The sequence below is a fragment of the Saccopteryx bilineata genome, chromosome 4, assembly GCF_036850765.1.
Source record: "Saccopteryx bilineata isolate mSacBil1 chromosome 4, mSacBil1_pri_phased_curated, whole genome shotgun sequence".
Lineage (NCBI taxonomy): Eukaryota > Metazoa > Chordata > Mammalia > Chiroptera > Emballonuridae > Saccopteryx > Saccopteryx bilineata.
This window is the reverse complement of record NC_089493.1, coordinates 207,955,831-207,964,469: the sequence shown is the minus strand read 5'-3', so window position 1 is coordinate 207,964,469 and position 8,639 is coordinate 207,955,831.

Genomic DNA, 8,639 nt, shown 5'->3' with positions numbered 1-8,639 from the left:
ACTGTGCTTTCACAGAATGTTTCAGTTTATTTGTAATAATATCATGCATTAACAAGCTCCCTCTACACACTAGAGTTAAAGCTCCATGAAGGCAGGGACTTGACCTGTTTTGTTCACCATCGTAGACCCAGCACCTAGCACAGAGCCCAGAGCTATTTAAAAGTACCAAGTACTAAAAACAGGTATATTATGTCCATCAATTAACTAACAAATTAATGAACAAACTCAGAAAGAGATGTAGAAAGGAGAGATCATATAGGATGCTGTGTGAGAAAGAAAATACTTCCTTTTCATTCAGGCATAACCCCAAGTTGAGGAATGGATGTGTAAAGGCAGAGTGATGATCCTACTCTCTCTAAGCTTAGGACACATATAAATGTTATTATGATATATACATAGTATAAGCTTATAATATACTTATCTTTCTTGGAGATTTAAGAACTTCATATTGCCCCATAGAGTTGAAAAATATTTTTAATTTCAGATACATAATTTGAAAGAACATCCACAAAACAGTAATTGTTTTCTGCTCAATGAAACAATATGCCATATCATTAGACTCAAATGATTACTGATTTATTTGATTTTTAGGGTCCTTTCTGAAGCTAAGATTGTTTAAACCCATTAACCTTGCTTCAGAAACAGAAATGAGATTTTTATACTTCTTGGTATATATTTTACCAGTATAATGATACACAATCAGTCATTTCTGTATAAACCAGATGAGGAAACCCTGATAAGCTTTAACCAACTAAGGAGTATAGGTCACTTATTATTAGAAAGTGAATCTAAAGGAAGTACTAATTGACTTGAAAACAATGAGGAAAAACAAATAAAAAATGCCTGTGCTTATAGCTTTTACCAGTTGGTGACTTAAGAATTCTTTAACATGAGTTTTAGCAGATCGTCCTGCTTGTCGCTGTCCTTTGTGTTTATACTAAATTCCCTAATGCATTTGTTGAAATGGCACATAATGAGTAATTAGGAGATATGACATAAGTTCATTGCTATTCAGGTTCAGAATATTATTCCTTATAGAAAAATCTCTATATGTTCCCTTAAATGGTGTGAAAAAAAGTCAAAGGGCAAACAAAATAGAAATAGAAATTTTGCTTATTGATTTTAAGTAGTATGTATGTCACAGAATAACCATCTCCCAGTTAAAATTATTTAACAACTTTTTTTAAGAGACAGGTTATACATTTCTGAGGTTTCAAACATTTTTCTTATTCTCTTCTCACATAATAATGGCAGGAGAAACTGTGAAAATCATATTTAATTGTAATTATAAAAGAAAACTGAACACTGATTTGAGTCATTTTCTTAGATATATACTTCACTACATAATACAATGTCTCTTGGGTATTTTGAACAAATAGCTCTTTTATCTTATAATAAAGATTATGTATTTATCTCTTATTTATAAACTCTAGGTCAATGATTTTAGTAGCTACTGATTTATTTAGTCTAGTATATCTATTTTGAATTGTAAACAAATGTATCTAAGTGACAATATAAAAAATACATAGAATCACCTAATTTCACACTTGCACTGAAGTTCACAGATGCATTGCATTAAAAGACATGAAGTTACTCATCTTACATTCTTCCTGGCAAATATCTGGTCCAAAGTTAGTGAAAATCCCATACATAAAAAATAAATAAATAAGTGAAACACTAAACAAGATTTTTCTTCCCATCAAGAAATGAATGTGTTTCTTCAAACCAAGCCTATTTGTTAATTCATGGATGCAGAGAGCAGAGGCAGTACTTTTCATGCCATGTGACTGACAACATATTCAACCAATAAAAAGGCAGCTTTCCTATGATGTACTATGTGTGGGAAAAGGTAAAGAGAGATGCTTGCTACTGCTTAATTTGTAGTACAGAGTGAAACCAATGGGTCCATTTAGGTTGTCTAATTCCGTATCTCAATGAAAGATTATTAGGCAGCAGTTTTTTAGAGAAAATCTACCAATTAAGCTCTTTTTAGGAATGGGCATTGTTTTGATACTCTTTTTTGTTTTTTCTTTTTTTTGGGGGGGAGAAGCAGATGGGCGCTTCTCTTGTGTGCCCTGACCAGGAATCAAACCTGCAACTTCCACACGCCAGGCTGACACTCTACCGCTGAGCCAATTGGCAAGGGCCAGATACTCTAACTCTTAACAAGAATCTCATACTGTTTTACAGGAAGCTATTATATTCTTAAAAATCCAAGAACTATACATCATCACATGCATTTTTCAGGTGAATAAAAGAGTAAAAATCCTGAAACTTAACTAATTTTACTTACATGTTCTAGTTCACACTTTCCTCTGGTATCATGACTATCCATTTGCTGACAAGTATGAAATATAATAGTAAAGAACTTCAGCTTTGGAGCCAGACAGCACTCGAGGGCATTCCCAGCCTCAGCCCTGATTAGCTATCTGATATTAAGCAAGTTGCTTTTCCTCCTGAGACTATTTTCCCCACTTGCAGACTGAGGATAAAAGTACTTAAAGATCGTTGTAAAGATTAAATGAGGCCCTGAATAGCCAAATCTATCTTGAGAAAGAACAAAGTTGAAGGCATCACACTTCCTGATTTCTGATAGATATGTAAATTCCAAACTGCCCTCTTGATGTTCCGCTTATCTGTCAGACCTCACCCTTACTGGACTATAGCTCCTGAGACAGGAATTCCAAACAGCTGACAAGCCGCCCCACAGAGGGGCTCCGGACACACTAGGACTTTTGATTCAACACCTACATGCTCCAAGCCCCCAAGGAGGAGCATTCCGGACATACCAGGGCTTTTGCCTCAGTATCCCCACAGGCTCTCCCAAATACTATATAACTCGCCCCTAGTCTGTAACCTGGTGCACTTCTCCTGGAGGAGTGCCCGGCAGGTCTTTCTCCTCTAATAAAGCCTGCACACCTGGTGATGGAGTGCCGTCTTATTCTTACATTTTCAAAATACAGTATACTATTGGCATAAAGACAGGTAAATAAACCAACAGAACAGGCTAGAGAGCTTAGAAATAAGGGTACCAAGAACACACAATGGATAAAGGACATTCTCTTCAAATAATGATGCTGGGAAAACAGGATATTCACATGCAACGAATGATACTGGATCCTTATCTCATACCATACACAAAAATCAAAATGGATTAAAGACTTAAAACCTAGAAGAAAGCATAGGGGAAAAGTTTCCTGACACTGGTCTTGGCAATAATTTCATTGATATAACACCGGAGAAGAGACAATGAAAGTAAAAATAGATTGGGACTACATCAAACTAAAAGGCTTCTGCACAGCAAAGGAAATCATCAACAGAGTGAAAAGACAACCTACAGAATGGGAGAAAATATTTTCAAAAGGGTTATATCAGAAAAATGTCTGATAAAGTGTTAACTTCCAAAATATAGGGAAAAGATCAATAGCAAAAAACAAAGAAATAAATAACCCAATATAAAAATGGGCTAAAGACATGAACAGACCTCTCTCCAGAGAGGATACACTAACACAACAAGTGAGGAAAATGCAAATCAAAACCACAAAGAGATATCACCTCATACTTGTTAGGATGGCTATTATCAAGAAAACAAAAGACAAGTGTTGGCAAGGATGTAGAGAAGTTGGAACTCTTGGACACTGTTGATAGAAATACAAAATTGTGCAGTTCTTATGGAAAACAATATGGAGATTCCTCAAAAAATTAAGACACAGAACTACCATATGATCCAATAATTGCACTTATAAGTAATTATCCAAAAGAATTGATATCAGGATCTAAAAGAGATATAAGCACTCCCATGTTCACTGCAGCACTATTCACAATAGCCACAATGTAGAAACAACCAAAATATCTGCTGATGGCTGAATGGATAAAGAATATGTGGTATAGACATACAATGGATATTAGTCAGTCTTTGGGGTCGAATATTATTTTTAAATAAAAAGGGGGTCAGAATCCTGTGACAATATGGATGAACCTTGAGGATATTTTGCTAAGTGAAATAAGCCAGTCACAAATATTACGTGATTCCATTGATATGAAGTAACTAAAATAAGCAAACTCATAGAATCCCAAACAATGGAATGGTGGTTTCCAGGGGCTGGAAGAGGAATTAATGGAAATTTCTTAATCAGCAGACATAAAGTCTCAGTTAAGCAAGATGAATAAACTTTAGAGATCTGTACAAGATTGTACCTGTTAGGAGGGTGGTTCTCATGTTAGGTGCTCTTACCACAGTCAAATAAAATGTTAGTAAATAAAAATAAAGGAATACCAGAGATGAATACCCTTTCTTATTTTGATGCCTAGTTAAGTAAAGAATCTCTTGTTATTCCTTCCTTGCCAGCCTCCAATCCCACCAGCACCCCCTCCCTTAAAAAGCATAAAACAAAACAAAACAACAAATTCCTAAGAGTTCTTTACATTAAAAAGCCACAATAAAGAAAATCCTTCAAAATGAAAGTATCAGCATGTTTTTAAGGGCAAAGTATTTGTAGCTAAAAGTCGCTATTTGTCAGTGACATTTCAGAGATGATGGGTTGTAGGAAGGCTGAGGACTTGACTCTGAAGGAGACACTCCCCTTCCTCACTACCCACTTCACACACACACACACACACACACACACGCCTCCTTCTAATATGGCTCTTGGGAGCCATATAGAAAATGAGAAGAGAAGCTTAAAGAACAATAACTGGGGGACCTGGGGAATGCAGAAATAAGGAGTTACTAATACAAATTATAAAAAAGAGAAGGTCACTGCCAGCAGTGTGGCCTGTCCATGAGCTGTCTTACTCCTACCTCCCATCATATTCCTTTTCTTCTCCATGCTTGCTTTTACCCAGCTTCCATCCTTCACTTATCCTTTGACCTTCTTGTCTTTTCCCTGATTTTGTGGACTTTTAAGTAGTAAGACAGGTCTGAATAGGAGGAGGTTAGTCTTAGGAAGGGTTGCCAGATAAAATACAGAACACCCAGTTAAATTTGAATTTCAGATAAACAACAAAATCTTTTAATAATAAGTGTATACCATGCAATATTTGGGGCATGCTATACTAACTAACCATTTGTTATTTATCTAAAAATTAAATTTAACTGGATATCTTGTATTTTTATTTGCTAAATCAGGCAATCCTAGGCTTAGGGATTCTCCATTACTCAAGTTTTTATTTGTTTGTTTTTTGTCTGCCTTCACTAGAAAGTAGTTTATGAAGACAAGGATTTTTGTCTATCTTATTTTGTGCCAATGCGAAAGCATGGGCTGGCACACATTATGCGATTATTATTATTATTAAATTTTATTGATTGATTTTAAGGAGAGGGAGAGAGAAACAGCAATTTGTTGTTCTACTTATTTATGCAGTCATTGGTTGATTCTTGTATGTGCCCTGACCAGGGATTGAACCTGAAACCTTGGCTCTAACCATCTCAACTATCCGGCCAGGCCACTACTCAAGTTTTAATGTGCAAACAAATCACATGAGATTTTGTTAAAATGCAAATTCTCATTCAGTAGGTCTAATGGGGCATGAGGGTCTTTGTTTCTGACAGCTTCCAGATGCTGCTGTTCCTGATGCCCAGAGGGCTGCCTTGTGAGGAGCAGGGGACTGGAACAGCTCTGTTCAATAGAAATATAAGGAGAGCTACATGTGTAGTTTAAAATTTTCTAGTAGCCACATTGACAAAAGTAAAAATAAATAGGTGAAATTAGTTTTATTAACATATAGGATGGAGCAAACAGTTGTGAGTATGTGAAAATTTACTCTTGTATTATTACTTATTAATTATTGTATTATTTTCCATATGAACTGTGGACCCACTTTTGCCTAATCCTATATTTTAATCTACTATGTCTAAAATACCATTTTAAATATAATTCTTTTTAAAAAATTATGTGATATTTTGCCTTCCATTTCTGCTCTAAGTGTGAAATCTGGTGTATAATTTACACTTATACACATCTCAATTTGGACTAACCAACATCTCAAGTGCTCTGTAATTACATGCAGCTAATGGTCACTGTATTGGTTAGAGCAAATAGAAAACATCTTCTCCAGCTGCCAGAGCAAAAACTTATGGCCCCCCATAGCAGCCACAGAAGTGTTTGATCACAGTGTTCCTCTGGTCAGGGGCAGGTGAAAGTCCAGGCCCACATTGATCCTGTACTATGAAAATAATTGTTCTGTGAACACTCAGAAACCTTAGCATTAATTTCTTAGTGCTTATTGTTTAACAGTCTGTCATGGAAATATGCTTTGGTTATATTTTCATGCACACATATGTACACATACTTTTTTAAGTTTTAAATCAAATAACATTTTAATATATTTTATGACTTGATGATCCTAAAATTTTAATATAGCATTCTTTCTATTGTTGAAGATTTCTTACTTGGTTAAAAATATTAAAGTCAGAATATTTAGTAGCTACTAGGTTTCACACATGTATTTTAGAATTGAAGTCACAGTTAAGATGTGATTGTCTGAGAATAGCTAATCTTATGACTTTAGTGGAGAAAAGCAGTGACAAAAAGTGCTAATATGGGCCCTGGCCAGTTGGCTTAGTGGTAGAGTGTCGGTCTGGCGTGCAGAAGTCCCGGGTTCGATTCCTGGCCAGGGCACACAGGAGAAGCGCCCATCTGCTTCTCCACCCCTCTCCCCCTCCTTCCTCTCTGTCTCTCTCTTCCCCTCCCGCAGCGAGGCTCCATTGGAGCAGAGATGGCCCGGGCGCTGGGGATGGCTCCTTGGCCTCTGCCCAGGGGCTAGAGTGGCTCTGGTCGCGGCAGAACGACACCCCAGAGGGGCAGAGCATCGCCCCCTGGTGGGCAGAGCGTGGCCCCTGGTGGGCATGCCGGGTGGATCCGGTCGGGCGCATGCGGGAGTCTGTCTGACTGTCTCTCCCGGTTTCTAGCTTCAGAAAAATGCAAAAAAAAAAAAATGCCAATATGATAGCTTGCAATCTGTAACGCAATAGAATATCACCTGCTTGGCATTGTACCTGCATACTCAGATGGCTGAGCAGTGGTTTCATTTCAGGAGAGAAACCCTGACTTTCCAAGGCTATCAGCAAACCTGCCATTTGCTACAAAGGAAGATACCATTTCTATCTTTCCAAGCTGTTCAAAAAGTACAAATATCCTAAAGATATTCCAGAACAAGAAGCAGTTAGTGACTCACTCACGAGATATGCAGAAAATGCACAGGTACATCAAAATACCCCCCCCCCCCCACGGTCTCCATGAGAGACTGTTGTATATGCATGCTGCCCTTTTTCAACTAAAAACCTTGGGTTTGCTTCACTTTCTGATTTACCATAATGTTACTAAATGAGATGTTACCTGAAAGTTTGAAAATCAAAGAATATCAAAATCTATCTTACCATTATCATGCATGACCATATGAAATTGTGTCCTCACAAAGGAAAGAATGGATCTAACGTAATTCTAATATTTGCCTTAAGGAGGATATAACATTTGCCAGACCACAGTCTCTATTCATCCAAATGCTCCCAGACTGAAAGTGACATTAGTCAAATGTTCAAATCCATTATAATAGTCTTTGCACTCTGATTCAAAATTCAAACCCATCACTTCCTCCAAAGCCCTGCATGGCGTGGCCCTTGCAGGCCTCTTGCCTCATTTTACACCAGCCCATCTCCCCAGCATGAGCCAGCACACTGGCTTGCACTCAGCTTCCCAAAACCTTCCATGCCAAGCTTTTTTTGCACCTCAGTGACTCTGCACATATTGTTCCCTCTGTGAGAATCACCTCATCCCTTCTAACTCTCCCTACCTTCTGTTCACTCTCATCATAACATATATCACCATTTGTACTGAGAGATTTATTTTCTTGTTGCTTATATACAGCATGCTTCCTCACCAGAAGGCCTGCTCCATGAGGACAGGGAATGTGTCTAAGTAACTGAAATAAACCCAGAGGCTAGGATGCTGCTGGTCCAAGTTAGTGCTCAATAAAGGCACCAGGGTAACAGAATAATGCCACATAATGAATTCCCACTTGGGAATAATGAATAATGCCACTTCATGCTACATGTTTGTGACGACACCCAGGGCAGAGCCTGAATATTTAGGTATCTATAACTAGAAAAATCAACTAATTCAAGTATTTCATTAAATCCAGTAGTTTGAAAATGTAAATGGACAAAATCTAAGTTACATTACTTCATTAGCAAAATACCATAGCATCTGTACTTCTTGCTCCTTGTAGAGGGTTTAACTCTGTAGTGGTTAATGTGTCAACTTGACTAGGCCATGAGGTTTCCAGATATTTGATTAAACATAATTTTGGGGGTGTCTCTGGATGTTTATGAATATGATTAATATTTGTATCAATAGACTGAGTAAACAGATTGCCCTCCCTAATGTGAGTGGATCTCAGCCAATCCATTGAAAACCTGAATACAACAAAAAGATGGAGAAAGGGAGATTTCACTTTCTCTACTAGTCCTGGAGCAGGGACATCAGTCTTCTGCCATCAGACTCAAACTAGGACTGGAAAAACTACCATCAGTTCTCCTGAGTCTTCAGCTTGCTGATTACAGATCTTGGAACTTCTCAGCCTTCATCACTATGTGAGCCAATTTCTATAATTAATGGATGGATGGATAAATTAATATTTCT